Raw genomic sequence first — 25,095 nt, 5'->3', positions numbered from 1 at the left:
CTGGGCAGCAGACGACAGGAACCACTTGAGCTGGGCAGCAGACGACAGGAAACACTTGAGCTGGGCAGCAGACGACAGGAAACACTTGAGCTGGGCAGCAGACGACAGGAAACACTTGAGCTGGGCAGCAGACGACAGGAAACACTTGAGCTGGGCAGCAGACGACAGGAAACACTTGAGCTGGGCAGCAGACGACAGGAAACACTTGAGCTGGGCAGCAGACGACAGGAAACACTTGAGCTGGGCAGCAGACGACAGGAAACACTTGAGCTGGGCAGCAGACGACAGGAAACACTTGAGCTGGGCAGCAGACGACAGGAAACACTTGAGCTGGGCAGCAGACGACAGGAACAACTTGAGCTGGGCAGCAGACGACAGGAACAACTTGAGCTGGGCAGCAGACAGGAACAACTTGAGCTGGGCAGCAGACAGGAACAACTTGAGCTGGGCAGCAGACAGGAACAACTTGAGCTGGGCAGCAGACAGGAACAACTTGAGCTGGGCAGCAGACAGGAACAACTTGAGCTGGGCAGCAGACAGGAACAACTTGAGCTGGGCAGCAGACAGGAACAACTTGAGCTGGGCAGCAGACAGGAACAACTTGAGCTGGGCAGCAGACAGGAACAACTTGAGCTGGGCAGCAGACAGGAACAACTTGAGCTGGGCAGCAGACAGGAACAACTTGAGCTGGGCAGCAGACAGGAACAACTTGAGCTGGGCAGCAGACAGGAACAACTTGAGCTGGGCAGCAGACAGGAACAACTTGAGCTGGGCAGCAGACAGGAACAACTTGAGCTGGGCAGCAGACAGGAACAACTTGAGCTGGGCCGCAGACAGGAACAACTTGAGCTGGGCCGCAGACAGGAACAACTTGAGCTGGGCAGCAGACAGGAACAAGCCGAGCTGGGCAGCAGGCTCCGGGTCATCGAGTTGGGCAGGAGGCTCCGGGTCATCGAGCTGGGCAGCAGGCTCCGGGTCATCGAGCTGGGCAGCAGGCTCCGGGTCATCGAGCTGGGCAGCAGGCTCCGGGTCATCGAGCTGGGCAGCAGGCTCCGGGTCATCGAGCTGGGCAGCAGGCTCCGGGTCATCGAGCTGGGCAGCAGGCTCCGGGTCATCGAGCTGGGCAGCAGGCTCCGGGTCATCGAGCTGGGCAGCAAGCTCCGGGTCATCGAGCTGGGCAGCAAGCTCCGGGTCATCGAGCTGGGCAGCAGGCTCCGGGTCATCGAGCTGGGCAGCAGGCTCTGGAACATTGGGCCGAACAGCGAGCACCGTAAGGGCAGGCCAGATTACAGGCACCGGCTCAGCAAGCTGGGTAACGGACCCCGGCCCAGTGGGCTGGGTAACAGGCCCCGACTCAGCGAGCTGGACACCGGGCACTGGTTTGGCAAGCCGGATAACGGATACTGGCTTGACAGGCCAAGTGACGGACTTCGGTATAGCAGACTGGGTAACGGGCACCAGTTCAGCGGACCGGGTAACGGGCACCGATTCAACAGACTGGGTAACGGGCACCGATTCAGCAAGCTGAGACACGGGCACCAAAACTCCAGGCTGAAACACGGGCACCGAAACTTCAGGCGGAGACACGGGCACCGAAACCTCAGGCTGGGATACCATCACGACATCAGGCTGGAAGACAGGTACCAGGATATCAGGCTGGAGGATGGACACATGAAACCGGAAAGCAGGCTCATCAGGCTGAACAGTGGGCACATCAGGCAGAACAACAGGTACTGGCACAACAGGCGGAACAGGTACATCGGACTGGTCAGTAGTCGCTGGAGCGTCAGACTGGAACATGGACACTGGGATTTTGGGCTGAGCAGCAGGCACTGGGACCTCAAACTGGGCAGCGGACACAGGCATTGGCACAACTGGCTGAGTCGTAAACACTGGCACATCAGGCTGGAAAGCGGACTGGAAAGCCGGCACCGAGACATCAGACCAGGCAGCGGGTGCTGGAACTTTAGACTGGGCAGCAGACACAGGCGCTGGCACATCGGGCAGAACAGCAGGTACATCAGACTGGTCAATAGTCGCTGGGGCGTCAGACTGGAACATGGACACTGGGATTTCGGGCTGGAAGGCAAGCTTCAAGACTTCCGACTGGAAGGCAGGCATATCAGACTGGATAGCAGGTGCATTAGACTGGAGAGCGGGTGCGTCAGACTGGAAGGTGGGCACACCAGACTGGAAGGTGGGCACACCAGACTGGAAGGTGGGCACACCAGACTGGAAGGTGGGCACACCAGACTGGAAGGCAGGGACATCAAGTTGGAAGGCAAGGACATCAAGCTGGAAGGCAGGGACCAAGACATCAGGCTGAAAAGCAAGCTTCGGGGCATCAGGCTGGGAGGCAGGCGTGAAGACATCAGACTGGGGAGGGGGCACAGACTGAAAAGCGGGCACCGGGACTTCAGGCTGGAAGGCAAGCTTCAAGACATCCGGCTGGAAGGCAGGCATATCGACTGGATTGCAGGTGCATTAGACTGGAGAGCGGGTGCATCAGACTGGAAGGTGGGCACACCAGACTGGAAGGCAGGGACATCAAACTGGACAGCAGGCACAGGCATTGGCACAACAGGTTGCGTAGAAGACACTGGCGCATCAGGCTCGGTAGCAGGCACTGGTTTGACAGAATCAGGTGGGTTAGTTGGTGCTACACTTGGAGACTGGGTAGTAGTATTTGGTAGGGGGTTTGATAAACTGGGCTGTAGCTGAGGTTGCCATAGGCGACGGGGAGATACATTTTTGGGGAGACAGAGGATTAATGGCAGGGCTGGAGTATTGTGGCTTAGCAAAAGACAGGAGATCTGACCATACCTGCAGCACAGGTTGAACAAACGCTGATTCACACACAGCCTGACTAATCAAGGATTGCACTGACTGGATGCAATTAGACAACACTTGCTGTGAACAGTTGGAATAATGTTCCATAAAATAGGCTGGATCATCCTCTAACAACCAAACCAGGGATTCAACTTGGCCATAATTGAAGGGGGGTGAAAAATCATCACTTCCCTCGGGAATGCATGACAGGGCTGGTTTTGCACATAACTGGATCAGGGGCTGAACATCTTCAAAAGACATATACCCCTGATCCACTAGGGAATGAGCTGATCGGATAGTTTCCATCAGCCTGTCACTAGTCCACCCTTTTAAAATCTGGCGACAATATTCACCATCCTCTTCTGCTAGCAGAGAATAATAAAGGATTTCATCGAAATCCATATTAGCAGACCCGATAAACCAGGATGGTTTCCTCAATGCAGCCACGTCTGGTCAGGGATGGCCTTGGTATACTGTCAGGGAATCTAATTGACCAAACTGTGTGGACTGCACAGAGGAAACCCAAAACACATATAAGTGAAATAATGGTGTTTAATAAATAAGTGACAAGTAAAAGAAATATAAACAGTGCAAAACCAATACAACAAACCCACTACAAACAACAATATATACAAGGAAATGGAGATACCGTAATCGTAAACAAAGCCAGGCCAAGGTCATACACAGGGAGATCAAACCAGCAGGACAGGAAGAGGGTGGATGGATGGGATACAGGGCAGGGATCCAATGTAACCAGGAACAGAGGGGATAGGCTCAGGATAGGGATGGGATAAGATCAGGTCAGGTCAGGACAAGGCAGATGCAGGCTCAAGGTCAAAGTAACGGGCAGCAAGGTTAGAGTGCAGGGAGAGAGAGAGATACCAAGGCGAGCAAGTGAGGGCTCGCCGGGTATTTATAGGGCTGACTAATTGGCTTCAAGTTACACCTGAGCGCAGGGAGTGTTGTCTGCCCCCTACTGCCAGGATCCATCCGCTGGTGGACATCAGTACTGCAGCCAAAAGATGACAGGACACCAGCAGGGAAATATTCTCCTGACAGTTCAACACTGCCAGGAGACACCTGCTGGTGGACCCCAGTACTGCATGCCAAATAATATAACTTACCAGCGAATGGACCCTTTCCTGACAAATAGAAACAAAAACATGAGTGTGTGTATATATATATATATATATATATATATATATATATATATATATATATATATATATATATATATATATATATATACCCCTACTTCCTTCAACCATGATCTGCTGAAAAATAAAAAAATCCCCAAAGACCCTTAAAAGGACTTCCAACCTTCACTATCTATAGCTCTGGCTTTGCCATGCAGGGATCTAAACCTTATCCATATGGGCCTGAACTTTGTCACTAGAATCCCCGATCCAGGTACAACAATCTTTACCTATGAATTCACAGGAACCCCCCTTGGATTGTGGGAACTTCCTTGTAGCTTCAACGGTTACATTGAACCTCCCATCTTCAACGGATGAGAAATTGTTCAATCGTTTCATAAGCTCAAGCCCCCACCATGTACAAGCATTTAACCATGCCCAGACCTGGTCGGGGTTGGTGAACAATTCCCTTTCAGCTGTCCCTGCCATTTTTACCTTCTCTCGCGCCATCAGATTCTCACGATCGTCCACAACATAAGATACTGGGACGAGTTTCACCCGGACGCATGAACCTCTTGCATTAGGGGAGAATTGACTTTTAAGCTGTAGACCCGCATTAATACCAAACTAAAGTTGAAGCACACTTGTGGGCTACCTAGTTTTCCCGATACCAAAGCTGGCAAGAACCAGAGCTATTGTCAAAATTATAATAATTTTACCCTCTAGAAATGCATCGTTAAATTCTATTGACAAGTGCCTGTTTGGATTTTACTAATTTGTCAAAACTCCTCATACCAATATGAACATCCTATATATCATGTACCACTGTCATCGCTGGGGTACTAGAGCTCGTGGAGATTCAGAGTAGACCCAACAATGTGTCCTGTTCACTTTCTTAGCTAGTTGGAAAATACACTTTTTAAAAATCTAAATAAACAAAGATACTCCTCATCCTTTGGTGTAGTTGAGCAGCTTCTTGCAGTGGCTGGCATGGATCCAGTTGTCTTGTCCCTCAAGCTTCTTTACAATGACCCAGTCACCTGGTTGGAAAGAATGCAAACTGGTTATTGTGTCAGGGTCCAGGAGGGTCTCATGAACCCTGTGGTGGACTTTTTTGAACTTCATGGTACAGTGACTGGACCTACCCCATCAGCAGAGAATGTCGACAGCTGCTGAGGAAAGTACACCCCTGTTTTTGGTTGACCTCCAAACAAACCTCAATGACTGTGGTCACTGCATGGCTTACCATCTGGGGTGTAATACCTGGAACCATTGAGGGTTCTTAGCATCTGGGATGGGATGAGAGCTTTTTGAACTTCCTGGTACAGTGACTGGACTCACCCCATCAGCTGAGAATGTCGACAGCTGCTGAGGAAAGTACAACCCCGTTTCTGGTTGACCTCCAAACAAACCTCAATGACTGTGGTCACTGCATGGCTTACCATCTGGGGTGTAATACCTGGAACCATTGAGGGTTCTTAGCATCTGGCATCTGGGATGGGAGCTTCCTTCACCGGACTGCTGCTTGCTGATTCAAATTCCATCAAAGAAAAACAGTCATCCTTCTAGGTCACAAACTTGGCTAGAATTAGAGCGGTTAGTATTATTGGTTTGAAAATTGTCATTCTCACCACTATCATCCCCCCTTTTTCTTCCTCATTACAAATTGGAGGAAGACACGCAGGGTTTAAAGTGGTACAGGAAAAAATCAATGAAACAGTGAAATAGTGTTTGATACTTTTACCTTCTCAGGCATGTGTGTTTTATGCATGTGTACAGCTATCTACATATACCTGCTTTCTATGTACACACACTTTCAGAAACTCATTGGACCTGAAAAGATTCTTATAAGCAAACGTTATTACTCTGTCCTTCAATATTTAACCTGCAAAGAATGGAAAACAATACAACATTTGTGTACATTGGTAAATTGTCACTGACATTCCTCAAAACCAACAATAACTAAACCCTCTGTAACCCTTACTTTCACGTTCCTACTAAAATACAATATAAAATACAAAATAAAACAGCAACGACACGCAAGAGGGCTGTCACGGTAAGTTCAAACATATTCTTGTTACTACATACAATGAGAAGACTAAAACATGAGACAAACATTTAGATACAAATGTGGGGGAGATATTTCATAGTTCCCAAAACAAAAATGAAAAAACAAAAACAAAAACAACCAGACGGAATGCTACCTTCACTCTTTTAGCGATAGAAAAAAATACAATGGGAAAAACGCGAGAGTATCTCGAAATCTTGCATGGACCAGCCACACAAAGTTAAACAGGCCTGAGAATTTTCATCACACAAGCGTGTACTACACATCCATCAGCTCACTCATCATTACAGATTTCTGAAGCCACAGCTGAACTACTTCCAAGGTATTTTTATTCTGGGGTCTCATACCTCCAGACATCAAAAGTACCTTCCAAAGAAGTACACTTTACTGTATCCTCTGACCATATATGCCAATCTTTAAGGGGTCTAATGGCCGTAGCCCCATACCCAGATTTCATGTATTGTGCAGCTGCATGGATGTCCCATTGCCCATGATGATTTGAATCGCTTTTTTGGCGAACTCTGCGTCCAGAGGACCCTGCACTTTACTTTCGGAGCGGCTTTTGTTTGCGCCTTTATCGCTATAACCGGCCCCCGTTTTCCAATTATACACGGCCTGAGCGGGGCTGCTAGCATACTACTCCTCACGTTTATGATAATACTATCGCGCACTGGAATTACAACTATTGCGACCGATCTCACGATATACAGCCTTCTAAATGTGTTTGTCCGACAACTACAAAACACCATGAAATCCTTCACTATTCAAAACAATCTTATGACTTCTATCTGTACCTAGATATTACAACAATAACAGGATGCCTCCTGTTTGCTCTCTACCCAAAACTGTATTACAGTATTAAACAACTGGAATTACATTTAAAAAATCAAACATACTTCCAAACATGAGTTAAAAGACCCCGAGCTCCTCCCACCAACTTCCTGTTGCACACCTGCAAAGAACTTCCTGTTGTACATCACATCTTGTAAAGAACTTCCTGCCTTCTCAGCTCTAAAAACCCACCTAACTGGTTTATTTAAATATTAATGAACAGGAAGAGGGAAGGGGAGGGGAAGCCTAGTTTCATATTATGTTTAACAAAACATTAAAAAAATCTACAAAAACTGAAACTCCTGCTGAAGCGGCCGGCCACTATGTAGGTTCAACTGCCATTGTATATTTACTGCCATTTTTTCTTTTATGCTTAGACCATATGCTGTTCACTGTTGAGGAAGCCAAGAACTATTAGGTTCAACTGCCACTTGAATTTTCTCTCTTTTCTCTCTAACAGCCCTATTGATAAAAAGGCCATGCACATGCATCAAACTTGTCATACCAGTAGGCCAATCTACAGTTTTTAATGTAGGTATATTTAGGCCCCGTTCACACCTGAATGTTTTGTTTCTTGTAGCGCGAAGCTCAAACTCTCAACAAGCAAAAACCTATTGTTTTTAATAGCTCTTGTTCACATCTGAGTGTCCTGTCACTTGTAGCAAAATGCCTGTCACTCCAAAAATGTACATGAGCTATTTTTCATGTAGAATTGAGCATTTTTGTCCCCATAGATTTCAATGGAAGTACCTGAAAAGTGACATGAGCTTTGTCGCACATTTTCTGCTCAAACAGCAGGTCTCTGCCTCTTTTTCAGAAGCAAATATAAAAGAAATATAGTGTTCCATACCAGGAGATGAAATTAGCTGCAGCCCACCCCAGCTGTACCCACAGGTGTGGGATCAGTGAAGGGATAAGAGAAAGGTATGAGGGTGAATTGGCGCTGCTAAGTGTTAATGATGTGACAAAAATATATATAATATATAATATATATATATATATATATATATATATATATATATATATATATAATATATATATATATATTATACACAGCAGGGACGGAAAGTATTCAGACCCCCTTAAATTTTTCACTCTTTGTTATATTGAAGCCATTTGCTAAAATCATTTAAGTTCATTTTTTTTCCTCATTAATATACACACAGCACCCCATATTGACAGAAAAACACAGACATTTTTGCAGATTTCTTAAAAAAGAAAAAGTGAAATATCACATGGTCCTAAGTATTCGGACCCTTTGCTGTGACACTTATATATTTAACTCAGGTGCTGTCCATTTCTTCTGATCATCCTTGAGATGGTTCTACACCTTTATTTGAGTCCAGCTGTGTTTTGATTATACTGATTGGACTTGATTAGGAAAGCCACACACCTGTCTATATAAGACCTTACAGCTCACAGTGCATGTCAGAGCAAATGAGAATCATGAGGTCAAAGGACTGCCTGAAGAGCTGCCTGAAGAGCTCAGAGACAGAATTGTGGCAAGGCACAGATCTGGCCACGGTTACAAAAAAAATTCTGCTGCACTTAAGGTTCCTAAGAGCACAGGGGCCTCCATAATCCTTAAATTGAAGATGTTTGGGATGACCAGAACCCTTCCTAGAGCTGGCCGTCCGGCCAAACTGAGCTATCGGGGGAGAAGAGCCTTGGTGAGAGAGGTGAAGAAGAACCCAAAGATCACTGTGGCTGAGCTCCAGAGATGCAGTCGGGAGATGGGAGAAAGTTTTAGAAAGTCAACCATCACTGCAGCCCTCCACCAGTCGGGGCTCTATGGCAGAGAGGCCCGACAGAAGCCTCTCCTTAGTGCATGGAGTTTGTGTACATTAATGAGGACAACAAATGAACTTAAATGATTTTAGCAAATGGCTGCAATATAACAAAGAGTGAAAAACTTAAGGGGGTCTGAATACTTTCCGTCCCCACTGTGTATATGTATGTGTGTATGTATATATATATATATTTAGTGTGCTGTTTCTTTAAAACATCATCACATAAGGTGCAAATGTGTTATGTGCAAACACAATAATATAAGGTGTTCAAGTGCTGATCAACAAATATGTGTCCCCAGTGTGTCCATTTCTTCAAGGTGCATATATCAGCAAAAAGTCAGAACAAACATATCAACAAGAAAAATGTACGTTTTTTTAAAAGTCCATAAAAAGTGGTTGTAAAGTGAAAGAATTTATAATCTACAAAATTGTTGAATCTTCACACATGCCCTCCCTCTCACGTACGCACTCAGCAAATGGATGTACCCCTGCAGGGATAAAAGGCCTCACAATGGAGTCAGCTCTTTGTCCTGTAATCCCTCCTTGATATCCATGGTCGTTCGATACAATCACATATAGATGGATAAGAAAAAAGGGATCCCATCATGTAAATCTGTAAATTAAAGTTTATTAGGTAAAAGTTTTAATAAAAAGTACTGTCACTAGTGCTATAAAACAATACGCAACTGTATAACAAATTCATCTGGAATGCCTTGCGTTCCACAGACCAGAAACTCCAAACAGGAAGTGACATAGGGACGCTAAAAGCTCCTCCCTATGTGTTTCGTCATGCTGCTCCTGATGACGTCTACATAACAATACGAGTAAGACGGAGCTAAGGGGGACATTCATTTGGTGAGTGCGGACCTGAGGGGGGGGACAAGATTCCCTAATTTTGTTGATTATAAATTCTTTCACTTCACAACCACTTTTTTATCGACTTATGGCTCGTATACACGATCAGACTTTCCGACAACAAAACCCTGTATTTTTGTTCGAAGGGTGTTGGCTCCAACTTGTCTTGTATACACACGGTCACACAAATATTGGTCACGAACATAGTAACGTACAAAACGTACGTGATTTCTCCATTACAAACGCTAGTTTTACAAGACCGAACAGCTCGTACTTGATTCCGAGCATGCGTGAACTTTTGTGCGATGGACTTGTGTACAGACGATTGGAAAGTCCGACCAACAAAGTTTTGTTCGTGGAAAATTTGAGAACCTGCTAGCCAAAATTTGTTGGCGGAAAGTCCGACAACGAATGTCTGATGGAGCATACACACGGTCAGACTTTTAGCTAACAAGCTCACATCCAACATTTCCCATCAGAAAATCCGATCGTGTGTACGCAGCATTATAAAAAATGTAAACACACGCTGTGGACACATTTGTTGATCAGCACTTGAACAACTTATATTATTGTGTTTGCACACATAACACATTTGCACCTTATGTGATGCTGTTTTAAAGAGACAGCACACATACTGTATATATTTTTTTCATTTTTTATTAATAATTTTTGTCACATCATTAACACTTAGCAGTGCCAAGTCACCCTCTTACTTTTCTCTTATCTTTTTCAGAAGCACTCCACACCTTTTTAGTTGAAAAACACCTGAAAAATCACTTGATAAAAGCTGCAAAAGCGTGCAATTCTGTTCCAAAAAACGCTCAAAACGCTTGAACAAAAACACTTGAAAAAGTGCTTGAAAATGTTACACTTGAAAACATTACGCTTAGGTATGAGTGTAGTTAAGATAATTATGCTCCGACAGTCCAGGTTTGGAGGCTCCTGCAACTTGGAGAGTGCGCAAAACATCACCGCAGTTCCCTACTTCACCTGCAAGATAGCCCAACTGCAGTGTGCAATGCTGCATGGACCTGCTAATGTTTGGCATCAGTGGGCAAGCAGGACCAAGCTCATTTCTTAACAGGTGGTTATGTCTTAAAGATTTTGCCTTGTATTATTATACTGGAAGGTAACCAGTTGCAGGTTCTATCCACTGGATTCTAGCATCAGTCCATGTTCCAGGATTTTCACTGATGTAGTCCATTCTGCAGGTCGTGGGATGTGTTACAGGGGTTCAGTGTGCTTGCTCATAATTTGGAAACATGCTGCCTCACCGTGTACTTATGATAACAGCACTATTTGATTTGAATTTTTTTTTTTTTTTTTTCATAACCCCAGGTCCCCACCTTTACTGTATATACACAGTGTCCCTGCAGACCGTTGCATTCACTCCTCTGCTTGTCTCCTAGTGGGGGTATTAATTCTACAATGCTAGATTCATGGCTTATTGCTCCTCCTGATCACAGGAGTTGAACCGCTTGCTGATCAGCCACCGTCCTTATACTGTGGCAGGTCAGCTCTCCTTCGCAAACCACCATAGGTGTACTTCGGTCTTTGCATAGGAGTTAGCGGGCACACGTGCCCCCCGGGTCCGGCAAACTCGATGTCTGCGGACGACCCGCGATCGCGGTGTACAGAAGCAGAACAGGGAACTGCTTATGTAAACAAGGTGATTCCCTGTTCTGCCAGATGACATGTCAGAGATCTGTTCCCAGTGATCAGGAACAGCAATCTCTGTCATGTCCCTGGTAGCCCGCACCCCCTACAGTTAGAACATACCCAGGGAACACACTTAACCTCTTGATTACCCCCTAGTGTTAACCCCTTCCACGCCAGTGTAATTTTTACATTGATCTGTGCATTTTTATAGCACTGATCATTCGCTGAATTGCGAACCATATGGGCCGTTCGTGCCAAATTCGACTGGCGCGTTGCGGCCCATAATTCACTGCGGGCTCGCAGTGCATTGCTGGCTGATGATTGGCCAAGCATGCGATCACAGCACCGTCTGTACAGAGAGCTGTAATTGGCCAAAAGCAGGGTGGCTTTGGCCAATTATGGCTTAGGGGGTTTAGTACACGCCCCATACTATATAAGGCCGCCTGCACATCGGCCCTGTGTAGTGTGTTCCAGCGTTGAGAGACAGAGACAAAGAGACAGTGTCATTTGATTTAAGTTAGATAGATTAGGCAGGACAGTCAGTCAGTTAGCTGCACTTACAGTGTATTGTGTATATATATGCATAATAAAAGGGGAGTGGGAATAGGACCCAAGATGTCCTTACCTTCAGTGAAGGAAAAGGAACAAACTGCGGTTTAGCCTGATATAACTTTATTAGAACAATTAGTAGAAAAACATTTTAATCATTGAAAGGAAAGCATAAACAATAGAGGATTGCATAAGGTAAAAACTGACAACGTTGTCACTTAAAAATGCATGCCCATGAGCTCAGCCATATCCCAGTCATCCACACGTGTCAATCATCTCAAGTCATTAAGTGTGAATTAATATAATGCTTACATGTGTTTAGGCGAGGTGAGTTCCGCAAAACCTTGGTAGCACAAGTCGGTACCCGTATTGTGCTTAACCATGGACCTCTGGACTCCCTATATGCCTATAGAGCTTATATAGAAAAAGAACCGTGCTAGAAAAGATGTATCTTTGAATCAAAACAAAAAAGCAGCAGCATACAGTGCGACAACATAAACAGTCCAATATAGTATACAGAAACTGCGCTAAAAAAGAAAAAATGTCCAAAAGACTTTATCTACGGGCATTCAACAGAAGCACTTAGGTCTTGCAAACACCATAATGTGTACGTAAAGATAAGGTAAGGTGCCCGAGCACCGTGGCTGTAAATTGCGCTTACCAAACAGCAAGCAGTATGAGCAGATGGCTTACAACCCAGCCAGGGCCTTTTAGATGTAGTAAATATTCTGCTCTCTCCAGGCTCAGATCGCTGTTGCCTCAGTATATACACCGAAAAAAAAAAGAAAGAACAAGAGAACTGGCCATAGTGTAGTATGTCTGGGCATCAAATGTGGACGCTTAGGTTGCAGCAACCGACCACCGTAGCTGTAGAGTGTGCTTACCAACTCGCAAGCTTTATAGGCAGATGGCTTACGACCCAGCCTGGGCTCTTTACAGATGATGATGAAAAGTTAGTATTTTCACTTGCTGCAGCTATGAGATCTGTTTCCTCAATATACCACCCAAAAAGGAAAAAAACTGGCCATAGTGTAATACACCCAAAACAGCTTTAATAAAATCAAGTAATGCACTTACAGTTTAACCACTTCAGCCCCGGAAGGATTTACCCCCTTCCTGACCAGAGCACTTTTTACAATTCGGCACTGCGTCGCTTTAACTGCTAATTGCGCGGTCATGCAATGCTCTACCCAAACGAAATTTGCGTCCTTTTCTTCCCACAAATAGAGCTTTCTTTTGATGGTATTTGATCACCTCTGCCGTTTTTATTTTTTGCGCTATAAACGGAAAAAGACTGAAAATTTTGAAAAAAAATGATATTTTCTACTTTTTGTTATAAAAAAAATCCAATAAACTAAATTTTAGTCATACATTTAGGCCAAAATGTATTCGGCCACATGTCTTTGGTAAAAAAAATGTCAATAAGCGTATATTTATTGGTTTGCGCAAAAGTTATAGCGTCTACAAACTAGGGTACATTTTCTGGAATTTACACAGCTTTTAGTTTATGACTGCCTATGTCATTTCTTGAGGTGCTAAAATGGCAGGGCAGTACAAACCCCCCCCAAATGACCCCATTTTGGAAAGTAGACACCCCAAGGAAATTGCTGAGAGGCATGTTGAACCCATTGAATATTTATTTTTTTTGTCCCAAGTGATTGAATAATGACAAAAAAAAAAAAAAAAAAAAAATTTACAAAAAGTTGTCACTAAATGATATATTGCTCACATAGGCCATGGGCATATGTGGAATTGCACCCCAAAATACATTCAGCTGCTTCTCCTGAGTACGGGGATACCACATGTGTGGCACTTTTTGGGAGCCTAGCCGCGTACGGGGCCCCGAAAACCCAGCACCACCTTCAGGATTTCTAAGGGCATACATTTTTGATTTCACTCCTCACTACCTATCACAGTTTTGAAGGCCATAAAATGCCAAGATGGCACAACCCCCCCCCAAATGACCCCATTTTGGAAAGTAGACACCCCAAGCTATTTGCTGAGAGGCATGGTGAGTATTTTGCAGCTCTCATTTGTTTTTGAAAATGAAGAAAGACCAGAAAAAAATTTTTTTTTTTTTCTTTTTTCAATTTTCAAAACCTTGTGACAAAAAGTGAGGTCTGCAAAATACTCACTATACCTCTCAGAAAATAGCTTGGGGTGTCTACTTTCCAAAATGGGGTCATTTGGGGGGGTTTTGTGCCACCTGGGCTTTCCATGGCCTCCGAAACTGTGATAGGCAGTGAAGAGTGAAATCAAAAATTTACGGCCTTAGAAAGCCTGAAGGCGGTGCTTGGTTTTCGGGGTCCCGTACGCGGCTAGGCTCCCAAAAAGTCCCACACATGTGGTATCCCCGTACTCAGGAGAAGCAACAGAATTTATTTTGGGGTGTAATTTCACAAATCCCCATGGCGTGTTTGAGCAATATAACATTTAGTGACAACTTTGTGCAAAAAAAAAAAAAAAAAAAAAAAATTTGTCTCTTTCCCGCAACTTGTGTCACAATATAAAATATTCCATGGACTCGACATGCCTCTCAGCAAATAGCTTGGGGTGTCTACTTTCCAAAATGGGGTCATTTGGGGGGGTTTGAACTGTCCTGGCATTTTATGCACAACATTTAGAAGCTTACGTCACACATCACCCACTCTTCTAACCACTTGAAGACAAAGCCCTTTCTGACACTTTTTGATTACATGAAAAAATTATTTTTTTTTGCAAGAAAATTACTTTGAACCCCCAAACATTATATATTATTTTAAAGCAAATGCCCTACAGATTAAAATGGTGGGTGTTTCATTTTTTTTTTTCACACAGTAATTGCGCAGCGATTTTTCAAACGCATTTTTTGTGGAAAAAACACACTTTTTTAAATTTTAATGCACTAAAACACACTATATTGCCCAAATGTTTGATGAAATAAAAAAGATGATCTTAGGCCAAGTACATGGATACCAAACATGACATGCTTTACAATTGCGCACAAACGTGCAGTGGCAACAAAATTAATACATTTTTAAAAGCCTTTAAAAGCCTTTACAGGTTACCACTTTAGATTTACAGAGGAGGTCTACTGCTAAAATTACTGCCCTCGATCTGACCTTCGCGGTGATACCTCACATGCATGGTGCAATTGCTGTTTACATTTGACGCCAGACCGACGCTTGCGCTCGCCTTAGCGCGAGAGCAGGGGGGACAGGGGTGCTTTTTTTTTTTTTTTTTTTTTTCTTTATTATTTTTTTGCTTTTTTATCTTATTTTTAAACTGTTCCTTTCATATTTTTTTTTAAATCATTTTTATTGTTATCTCAGGGAATGTAAATATCCCCTATGATAGCAATAGGTAGTGACAGGTACTCTTTTTTGAAAAAATTGGGGTCTATTAGACCCTAGATTTCTCCTCTGCCCTCAAAGCATCTGACCACACCAAGATCGGTGTGATAAAATGCTTTCCCAATTTCCCAATGGCGCTGTTTACATCCGGCGAAATCTAAGTCCTAAAATGCTCGTAGCTTCCGGTTTCTTAGGCCATAGAGATGTTTGGAGCCACTCTGGTCTCTGATCAGCTCTATGGTCAGCTGGCTGAATCACCGGCTGCATTCTCAGGTTCCCTGTTGAGACAGGAGAGCCAGAGAAAAACACGGAAGACGGTGGGGGGGGGGGGGGCATTCCCTCCCACTGCTTGTAAAAGCAGTCTAGAGGCTAATTAGCCACGAGGATTGCTTTTACATGAAAGCCGACCGCTGGCTGAAAAGAATGATACCAAGATGATACCTAAACCTGCAGGCATCATTCTGGTATAACCACTCAAAGTCGTGAATGGCGTACCTGAAGACAAAAAAATGGTTAACAATAAAGCACAGTAAACGGTAAAGTATAAAAAATTGCATACCTGAAAAGCAAACATGATAAAACATAATAACAATAAAACATTGCAGAATAGAATACAGTAAAAAAGAGCAGAACACCAGAGAGAGAATAGAGAGAGAGAGAACAATAAAACGACAACTATTTTTTTTTATTTTTGTTTGTGTTTTTTTTTTTTTTTTACACTTTTTTTTTGTAACTGTAACTTTTATAACTGTAACCGGTTCCAGGTTCGGGTCTCTCAAAATGCGATGGCATCTTGGGAGACCCTGTGAAAGTGTGTCCTAGTCTGTGCAATGCTGTACCCTACGCTAATACTCAACTAGTGAATGGTAGCGTTCAAAACATTCACCAATGCAAAGACCAGGATTGTCAGGACAGGAGGGACAATAATAGCGGGTGTCACGTCTATATACGCGCTTGCTGCAGACACAACATCTTTTTTGGGGGGGTTCATTGGGTAGGGGTACTCGGGAGGACATATAAATGCCTCTCATGCAGCCGACTGCATTTGGTTGGGGATGTGAATGGGGGAAATACGGGCGCTGCAGAAGTGGTGGGTTCCCAATTAGGATTGGCGAATGCAGCAGGAAGGGCATTATGGGCACGACGGGCCTGTGTTTGTCTTTTTGGTGGCAGCGGGACACTACTTGTGCTTGCCACCTCACCAGCTTGAACTGCACTTATGGGACTCGCCACGTCACCAAGTGTTACTGCAGTGCTGGTATGACTACGACTGGGGTGTACTAGGCCGCTGGCGCTTGCCAGTTCACCAAAACGCTACAAAAAAAAGTGACAGTGATCGATCGATACTGCACTTGGGTGGGCTGGGCTGGGCCGGGCGGAGGGGCAAAACGCAGGTGCTAGCAGGTATCTGGGCTGATCCCACTAACACTGCGTTTTTGGGAACCCTAAACTGCTGGGGATGCTAGTATAGATCTGATCGGATCAGATATTGATCCGATCAGATACTATACCACTAAGGGAGGTGTACGGTGCGTGCGTGGGTGTTAGTGGTACTGGCGCTAATCTGACGCTGCTTGGGGCTGGTGCTTGCCAGTTCACCAAAATGCTACCAAAAAAACTGTTAGCGATCGCAGGGATCAGGCCTGACTCTGCGAACGCTGCAGTTATGCGTTTAGTGTTTTGTAAGTGACAGTGATCGATCGATACTGCACTTGGGTGGGCTGGGCGGAGGGGCAAAACGCAGGTGCTAGCAGGTATCTGGGCTGATCCCGCTAACACTGCGTTTTTGGGAACCCTAAACTGCTGGGGACGCTAGTATAGATCTGATCGGATCAGATATTGATGTGTTCAGATACTATACCACTAAGGGAGGTGTACGGTGCGTGTACGGTGCGTGCGTAGGTGTTCGCGGTCCTGGCGCTAATCTGACGCTGCCTGGGGCGACGCATATCACCGCCGGGCGATCAGGGGGCTAAACCTTTATTCAGTAATAAACGGCGGGTGCCCTGACACTAAAAAAAATAAACAAACTAACCAGCGTCACCCGTAACAGTTATACGGTGATCAGTGGTGAAAGGGTTAACTAGGGGGCAATCAAGGGGTTAAAACATTTATTAGGTAGTATATGGGGGTCCCTGTCGCTATAAAACGCTGACAGCGAACCTAAATATTTACGTTCCTAACTAGCGTCACCAGCGACACTAATAAAGCGATCAGAAAAATGATCGCTTAGCGACACTGGTGACAGGGGGTGATCAAGGGGTTAAAACTTTATTAGGGGGGGTTAGGGGGGTACCCTAGACCTACAGGGGGCTAATACTAACTGTCCTACCACTGCTAACTGTCACAAACTGACACCATGCAGTAATCAGGAAAAAAACAAAACAAAACAAAAAAACCTGCTTGCTGTCAGTTTGTGACCGGGGGGGGGGGGGTGATTGGGGGGGGATCGGGGGGCGATCGGGGGGGGATCGGGGGTGTTTAGTGTGCCTGGCATGTTCTACTGTGTTGTGTGAGTGTTGGTGCACTTACATGTCTTCTCTCCTCGGTGCTGGAACGGAAACTGGCCAGCCGAGGAGAGATGACATCACATCCTCTGCCTCTGTGTACTATACAGAGGCAGGGGATGTTTCTCATTGGCTGGGAGCGATCGCGAGGGGGGGGCCACGATCGGATGGTCTCCCCCTCGTCTCTCATCGCTTCCAACCAAACGCCGACCGCCGATGGCACCGGGGGGGGGTCCGATCGGACCCCCCGCCCGCGGGAAGGCAATCACGTACCAGGTACGTGATTTTGCCTGCCCGTGCCGCTCTGCTCACGTATATATGCGTGAGGCGGTCGGCAAGTGGTTAAGAAGTAATAATATCGCGTAGTTGTATATAAAAAAGTCGGCCGGCATAACAAACATAAGACGGAGCCCGTCCTCCTCCTCTAGTCACATGGTAGTGTCACTACGTACGTCTCCAGACGCGTTTCGTCATCAATCGAAACTTCTCAATGGGGACGATTATTGATGACAAATAACCAAGTGAACTGCGCTAGCAACTGTATATAGATAAAATGTACCACAACAAAAATAACAATGGTGAATATGAGAGTGTCACAAATGGTGAAAAAAGTGTTAAAGACCTGGACATGCACCCCGCGCAACACACCCAATTTGGTGTGAGAATGCACAGGAGTGCACTACCAGAACCACAAGACCTTCAATATATGTGATAAACCAATTATTGTGCCTATTACTGTACAATGAATGGCAGCGGGAACGTATAAATCTGTGCTCCCTAAGTGAAAACTTTCACTACAATAAAAAACAAATGGTGTGCATATTTGAACAAATAATATATAAAAATATGAAAAATATCAATTATCATAACACTCATGTAAAAACGGAAAATGAATACACTCTCAAAAAAAATATTAATGATATATATAATCAAAGACCGACTTATGGAGCGATCCTCTCAGGAAATGCAGGTGGAATAGTGAAATCATGGAATGTCACCAATAACAAACAGAAAAAACGTAACTGATGGTTAAAACCCCTTCATGGGAGAAGCAATAGGCAGACTTCCAGCTTTTTCATCCTTATGATCACACAGGTCTTTGATAACGCCCTGGAGGAGGGGCGAAACGCGTCGACGCAATATCCTGTCCACGTCTGTCTGATTTGCTACCAGTGACATCACTTCCTGGTGTTGGTGGAACGCACGCCGGAGAGCGGCGAACCGACCAAATTATCTGATTGCCTGCTCTGCATACCGGTCCCGTGAGTAGCGCTTTTATGCGCAGGTGACCCCTTGGTACCCTAAGGTTTTATGCTATATGCTTCTCCTTTCTCTTTTGGTGGGATGCGAGCTTTGTGGTCCCTTTCAAGCAATTTCAACATTGTTATACCATCAGCCCTGTGTGATCATAAGGATGAAAAAGCTGGAAGTCTGCCTATTGCTTCTCCCATGAAGGGGTTTTAACCATCAGTTACGTTTTTTCTGTTTGTTATTGGTGACATTCCATGATTTCACTATTCCACCTGCATTTCCTGAGAGGATCGCTCCATAAGTCGGTCTTTGATTATATATATCATTAATATTTTTTTTGAGAGTGTATTCATTTTCCGTTTTTACATGAGTGTTATGATAATTGATATTTTTCATATTTTTATATATTATTTGTTCAAATATGCACACCATTTGTTTTTTATTGTAGTGAAAGTTTTCACTTAGGGAGCGCAGATTTATACGTTCCCGCTGCCATTCATTGTACAGTAATAGGCACAATAATTGGTTTATCACATATATTGAAGGTCTTGTGGTTCTGGTAGTGCACTCCTGTGCATTCTCACACCAAATTGGGTGTGTTGCGCGGGGTGCATGTCCAGGTCTTTAACACTTTTTTCACCATTTGTGACACTCTCATATTCACCATTGTTATTTTTGTTGTGGTACATTTTATCTATATACAGTTGCTAGCGCAGTTCACTTGGTTATTTATCACTAAAGTACAGCACTTTCATTCTGCAGCTGCAACAAAATTTCTTTTTTCTTTTGAGATCACATATTATATATATTTGCGAGCGCTGTATTGTATGATTTTATGATTATTGATGACATACTACATACTACACCATGGCCAGTTCTCTTGTTCTTTCTTTTTTTTTGGTGTATATACTGAGGGAACGGCGATCTGAGCCTGAAGAGAGCGGAATATTTACTACATCTAAAAGGCCCTGGCTGGGTTGTAAGCCATCTGCTCATACTGCTTGCTGTTTGGTAAGCGCAATTTACAGCCACGGTGGTCGGGCACCTTACCTTATCTTTATGTACACATTATGGTGTTTGCAAAACCTAAGTGCTTCTGTTGAATGCCTGTAGATAAAGCCTTTGGACATTTTTTTCTTTTTTTAGCGCAGTTTCTGTATACTATATTGGACTGTTTGTGTTGTCGCACTGTATGCTGTGCTACCAAGGTGCTACCAAGGTTTCCCGGAACTCACCTCGCCTAAACACATGTAAGCATTACATTAAGTTACACTTAATGACTTGAGATGATTGACACGTGTGGATGACTGGGATATGGCTGAGCTCATGGGCATGCATTTTAAGTGACAACGTTGTCAGTTTTTACCTTATGCAATCTCCTATTGTTTAAGGACATCTTGGGTCCTATTCCCACTCCCCTTTTATTTTGACTATTTCTCCTGTTCTGACAAGGAAAACCACCGTATTAGGTGAGCCGATAACCTGTTGCCTGAATTGACCAACGATACTGGTCATCAGGACCATGCCTATTGCGTTTTTTACTATGATTTGTATATATATGCATCCCAGGTGTTTTATATATATATATATATATATATATATATATATATATATATATATATATAAAATATATACTGTATTTATTTTAGCTAGATCCGTTCCTGTTATTATATTACTACTGACAGGCAGGCAGGTGTTGTTACAGTATTTGAAGAAAATTGCTGGTGTTCTTGTTCTTCTGATCCTATCACTACCGCAGGCAGCTACATTATTTTTTAGTGTAGTGCGATCTCTGCACAGTGTTCAGCTAAAGCTACAAGTTAGTATAGTGTGACCTCTGCACAGTGTTCAGCTAAAGCTACAAGTTAGTGTAGTGCGACCTCTGCACAGTGTTCAGCTAAAGCTACCTGTAGAAGATTGGTGGTGTTCTCATACTAATAATACTACAGGCAGGCAGTTAATTTTGCTAGCTGCAGTATCAATATATATATATGTATATGTATGTGTGTATGTATGTGTGTATGTATGTGTATGTGTGTGTGTGTGTGTGTGTGTGTGTGTTTGTGTATATATATATATATATATATATATATATCTATCCCAGCTTAGTGCAGCTACATCTCACTGCAGGCCATTAGTATGTCTGGAAGGCCAACAAGGAGAGGCAGACAGTCACAAGCCAATAAAAAGAGGGCAAGCAGGCTCTGTGTCTAGAGGCAACAGTGCTGGTCGTGGACACGGTGCATCCTCATCAGCCTCATGGCCGTGGGACATGCTTGGCCTTTTTTTCGGCAGCTGGCCGTGTTGAGCTGCAACATGCGGAAGACTTGGTCGGGTGGATGGCCAAGCCGTCATCATCCTCCTCATCCTCTCTCACCCATGCTCAGGGTACTTTGTCTGGCAAAGCAGCTGCCAACGCAGCCTCTTCCCTCGGCTCAATGGCATCAGTTACTCCTTCCCTAGCCCCACCATGTTCTCCTGAGGAGTCCCTCGAACTGTTTGACCACAGTGTTGGGTACATGATCCAGGAGGATGCCCAGCGTTTGGCTCTGATGATGATACTGAGCTAGATGAAGGCATTAACGTGAGCACGGACAGAGGGGGTGCCCAAGAAGGACAGCAATCTGGCAGTCATTTTCCCCCTGCTGCAGCATACTGCCAGGTTTGCTCCAGTGATGAGGAGGGAAGGGATGATGAGGTCACTGACTCCACGTGGGTGCCTGATAGGAGAGAGGAGGAGGAGGAGGCACATCACCGACAAGGCAGGATGCCCTCCAGGGGCAGCACACTGACTGCATCACACCTCAGAGCTCCGCATGTGCAGGGCGCTACTGTCTCTGCGCGTTATTCCAAAAGTTCTTTGGTGTGGGCCTTTTTTGAGAGGTGTGCATCAGATGGCACCGCTACTATTTGCAACATATGTCTCAAGCGTATCTCGCGTGGCCAAAACATCTCCCGCTTGGGCACCACATGCTTGACCAGACATATGTTGACCTGCCATGCAGTTCGTTGGCAAGCGTACCTAAAAGACCCACACCAAAAAACAAAGAGGACCTCTCCTTACTCTTCATCAGCTGGGATCTCCAACCCCACTATACCTTCAGTCCTCTCTGAGACCTGAATTGAGAGGAATGAAGGTGTAGAATTAGGTGTGTCATAGCCAAGTACTTGCGGGCAATCTGCTATCGGTACACCGACGTCAGATTGTACCAGGCAAATTTCCCTGCCCCAGCTGCTGCACCGCAAAAAGAAGTTCACTCCCAGCCATCCACATGCCCAGCGGTTGAATGCTAGCTTGGCAAAATTGCTAGCACTTCAACTGCTACCTTTTCAGTTGGTAGACTCTGCCCCCTTCCGTGAGTTTGTGGAATGTGCGGTTCCTCAGTGGCAGGTTCCCAAATGCCACTTTTTCTCAGGCAAGGTGATTCCGGCTCTCTACCGGCACGTGGAAGGCAATGTCTTGGCCTTGCTGGACAGGGCGGTCAGCGGTAAGGTGCATATTACCGCTGACTCATGGTCCAGCAGGCATGGACAGGGACGTTACCTAAGTTTCACGGCGCATTGGGTGACTCTTCTGGCAGCTGGGAAGGATGCAGGACAAGGGGCAGTAGTGTTGGAGGTTGTTCCGCCACCACGCCTCCAAAATGCCACTACTAGTGATTCTGACACACCTCTCTCCTCCACCCCCTCCTCTTCTTCTTCCTCCATGGCCTCTTCCTGTGCATTGTCCTTGGAACCAGCGGTGCTCCGTAGGCGTTCAAGGGGCTACGCAAGTATGCAGGCCAAAAGATGCCATGCGGTGCTTGAGCTGGTGTGCTTGGGGGACAGGAGCCACAGTGGGACAGAGGTTCTGTCAGCTCTGCAGGGGCAGGTTCAGAGGTGGTTGACGCCACGCCAACTTAAGGCAGGAATGGTAGTTTGCGACAATGGCACCAACCTCCTCTCTGCCCTCCGACAGGGACAAATGACCCATGTGCCCTGTTTGGCTCACGTCCTTAACTTGGTGGTGCAAAGTCTGTGTGCATTTCCGCCGGTTATATAATGCCAGTGCTCCCCCTTGTTATAATGGACTGTCCCCCTTGTCCACCTGTTGGAGCACACACTGCGTGGAATAATGGACAGGGAACTTGAGGCAGAACAGAGGGAGGAAGAGGAGGACTTCCTTAGCTCTCAAGGCCCCCTTTATCCAGACAGTGTTTCTGCGTGCCCGCCGATCACACAGGAAGAGGAGGAGGATGAGGAGGAGGAGGATTGTGTCAGTATGGAGGTGGAGCCTGGCACTCAGCATCAGCAGCAGTCTTTAAGGGATCATTTACAGTCCCAAGAAACACATGGACTGGTACGTGGCTGGGAGGAGGTGGCTGCGGATCACGTCGTCCTTAGTGACCCAGAGGACTCTGGACCGAATGCCTCAGCAAACCTACGCTGCATGGCCTCCCTGATCCTACAAAGCCTGCGGAAGGATCCTTGTATTCATGGTATCAAGGAGAAGGAACAATACTGGCTGGCAACCCTCCTTGATCCACGTTACAAGGGTAAGGTTGCGGACCTTATCTTGCCATCGCAGAGGGAGCAGAGGATGAAACATCTTCGGAAGGCTTTGCAGAAAAGTCTGTGCAACGCGTTCCCAGAGTCTGGGAGGTTACAAACTCCTGTTTCTGGACAACATATTGCTGAGGCTTCGGTCAGTCAAAGAAGGAGCGGTGGAGAAGGTGGCTGTCTGACTGATGCATTCAGACAATTTTTTAGTCCGCAGCCCCAAGGTATGATCGGTTCCAGCAACCATCGCCAGCATCTGTTTTACATGGTGCAGGAATACCTAGGGGCAAGATCTGACTTGGACACCTTTCCCACCGAAAATCCTCTGGGTTACTGGGTCTTGAGGATGGATCACTGACCAGAGCTTGCACAGTATGTAATTAAGCTACTGGCCTGTCCTGCATCCAGCGTTCTTTCGGAACGCACATTCAGTGCTTCTGGAGGCTTTGTAACCGATCACAGGGTGCGTCTGTCCACCGAGTCGGTTGATCGACTGACCTTCATAAAAATGAATCAATCTTGGATCACCACCAGCTACCAAGCACCTGATGCTGATGTAACCGAATAATTTTTTTTGAAATGTCAAATCCCTTCAAAGACTGCCTATGCTGATGCTAAGTGACTATCCTGTTATGCTGAGTAATTATCCTCTTCCTCCTCAATGATCATGCTGATAGCTTGTAAGAACATTTTTGGTTCTGGGTGCTGCCACCAGTGCCTAAGGCCCAATTTTTCAGCCCCTGTTTAACAGGGGCGTTTAATTACAATTGTTGATGCAATTCTTTGCAGCAGGGCTAGTTCCTGTGCTCCAACTAGAGTATCTGTGAGGGTTTGCAGCACCAGTGCCTAAGGCCCAATTTTTCAGCCCCTGTTCAACAGGGACATGTAATTAGAATTCTTGATGTAATATTTCACAGCAGGGCCTGTTTCTGCGCTCACCAAGAGTAACTGTGAGGACTTACAGTGTTGTGGCACCAGCACCACCACCACCACCACCACCACCAAAGGCCCAATTTTTCTGCTCCTGTTCAACAGGGGCATGTAATTACAATTCTTGATCTAATATTTCACAGCAGAGCTCTGTGAGGGCTTACAGTGTTGTGGCCACAACAAAACCTAAGGCCCAAATTTCTGCTGAGTATATAGGGCAGGCCCCTACTTTCAAACATCCAACTTACAAATGACTCCTACTTGCAAACGGAAGGAGACAACAGGAAGTGATATGAAATCTACCCCTAGGAAGGGAAATTCTCTCCTGTAAGAGTTAATATGGGTAAAACTTTTCTCCTTTACACTGATGCTTTATCACCAATCCTTGTTTCACTAAAAACCCCAAATTTTCAAAAAACATTTGTCAGTGAGGTGAAATCTTCTGAAGAGGAGCACAGACAGCAAAACAAATGTCACAGGGGTGATAACCCTTCCGTATGTTTTCCAAAAAGCTTAAAATAGATTTTTTGGCTGGAGCTAAACACGTTAAAAATGTACCAGTTCAAAATTACAAACAGATTCTACTTAACAACATACCTACAGTCCCTGTCTTGTTTGCACCGCCTGTATACCGCTGTTCAGTGTATATAGGGCCTGGGGCCCCCACACCTTTTTTTTTAAAATTCAGGTGCGGGGTTCCCCTTAATATCCATACAAGACCCAAAGGGCCTGGTAATGGACTGGGGGGTACCCATGCCGTTTGTCTCACTGATTTTTATCCATATTGACAGGACCCGACATTACATTAAAGCCGCAAGC

The sequence above is a fragment of the Aquarana catesbeiana genome, linkage group LG08 (genome assembly GCF_042186555.1).
Source record: "Aquarana catesbeiana isolate 2022-GZ linkage group LG08, ASM4218655v1, whole genome shotgun sequence".
NCBI classification, from domain to species: Eukaryota; Metazoa; Chordata; class Amphibia; order Anura; family Ranidae; genus Aquarana; species Aquarana catesbeiana.
Note: the sequence above shows the minus strand (reverse complement) of the source record.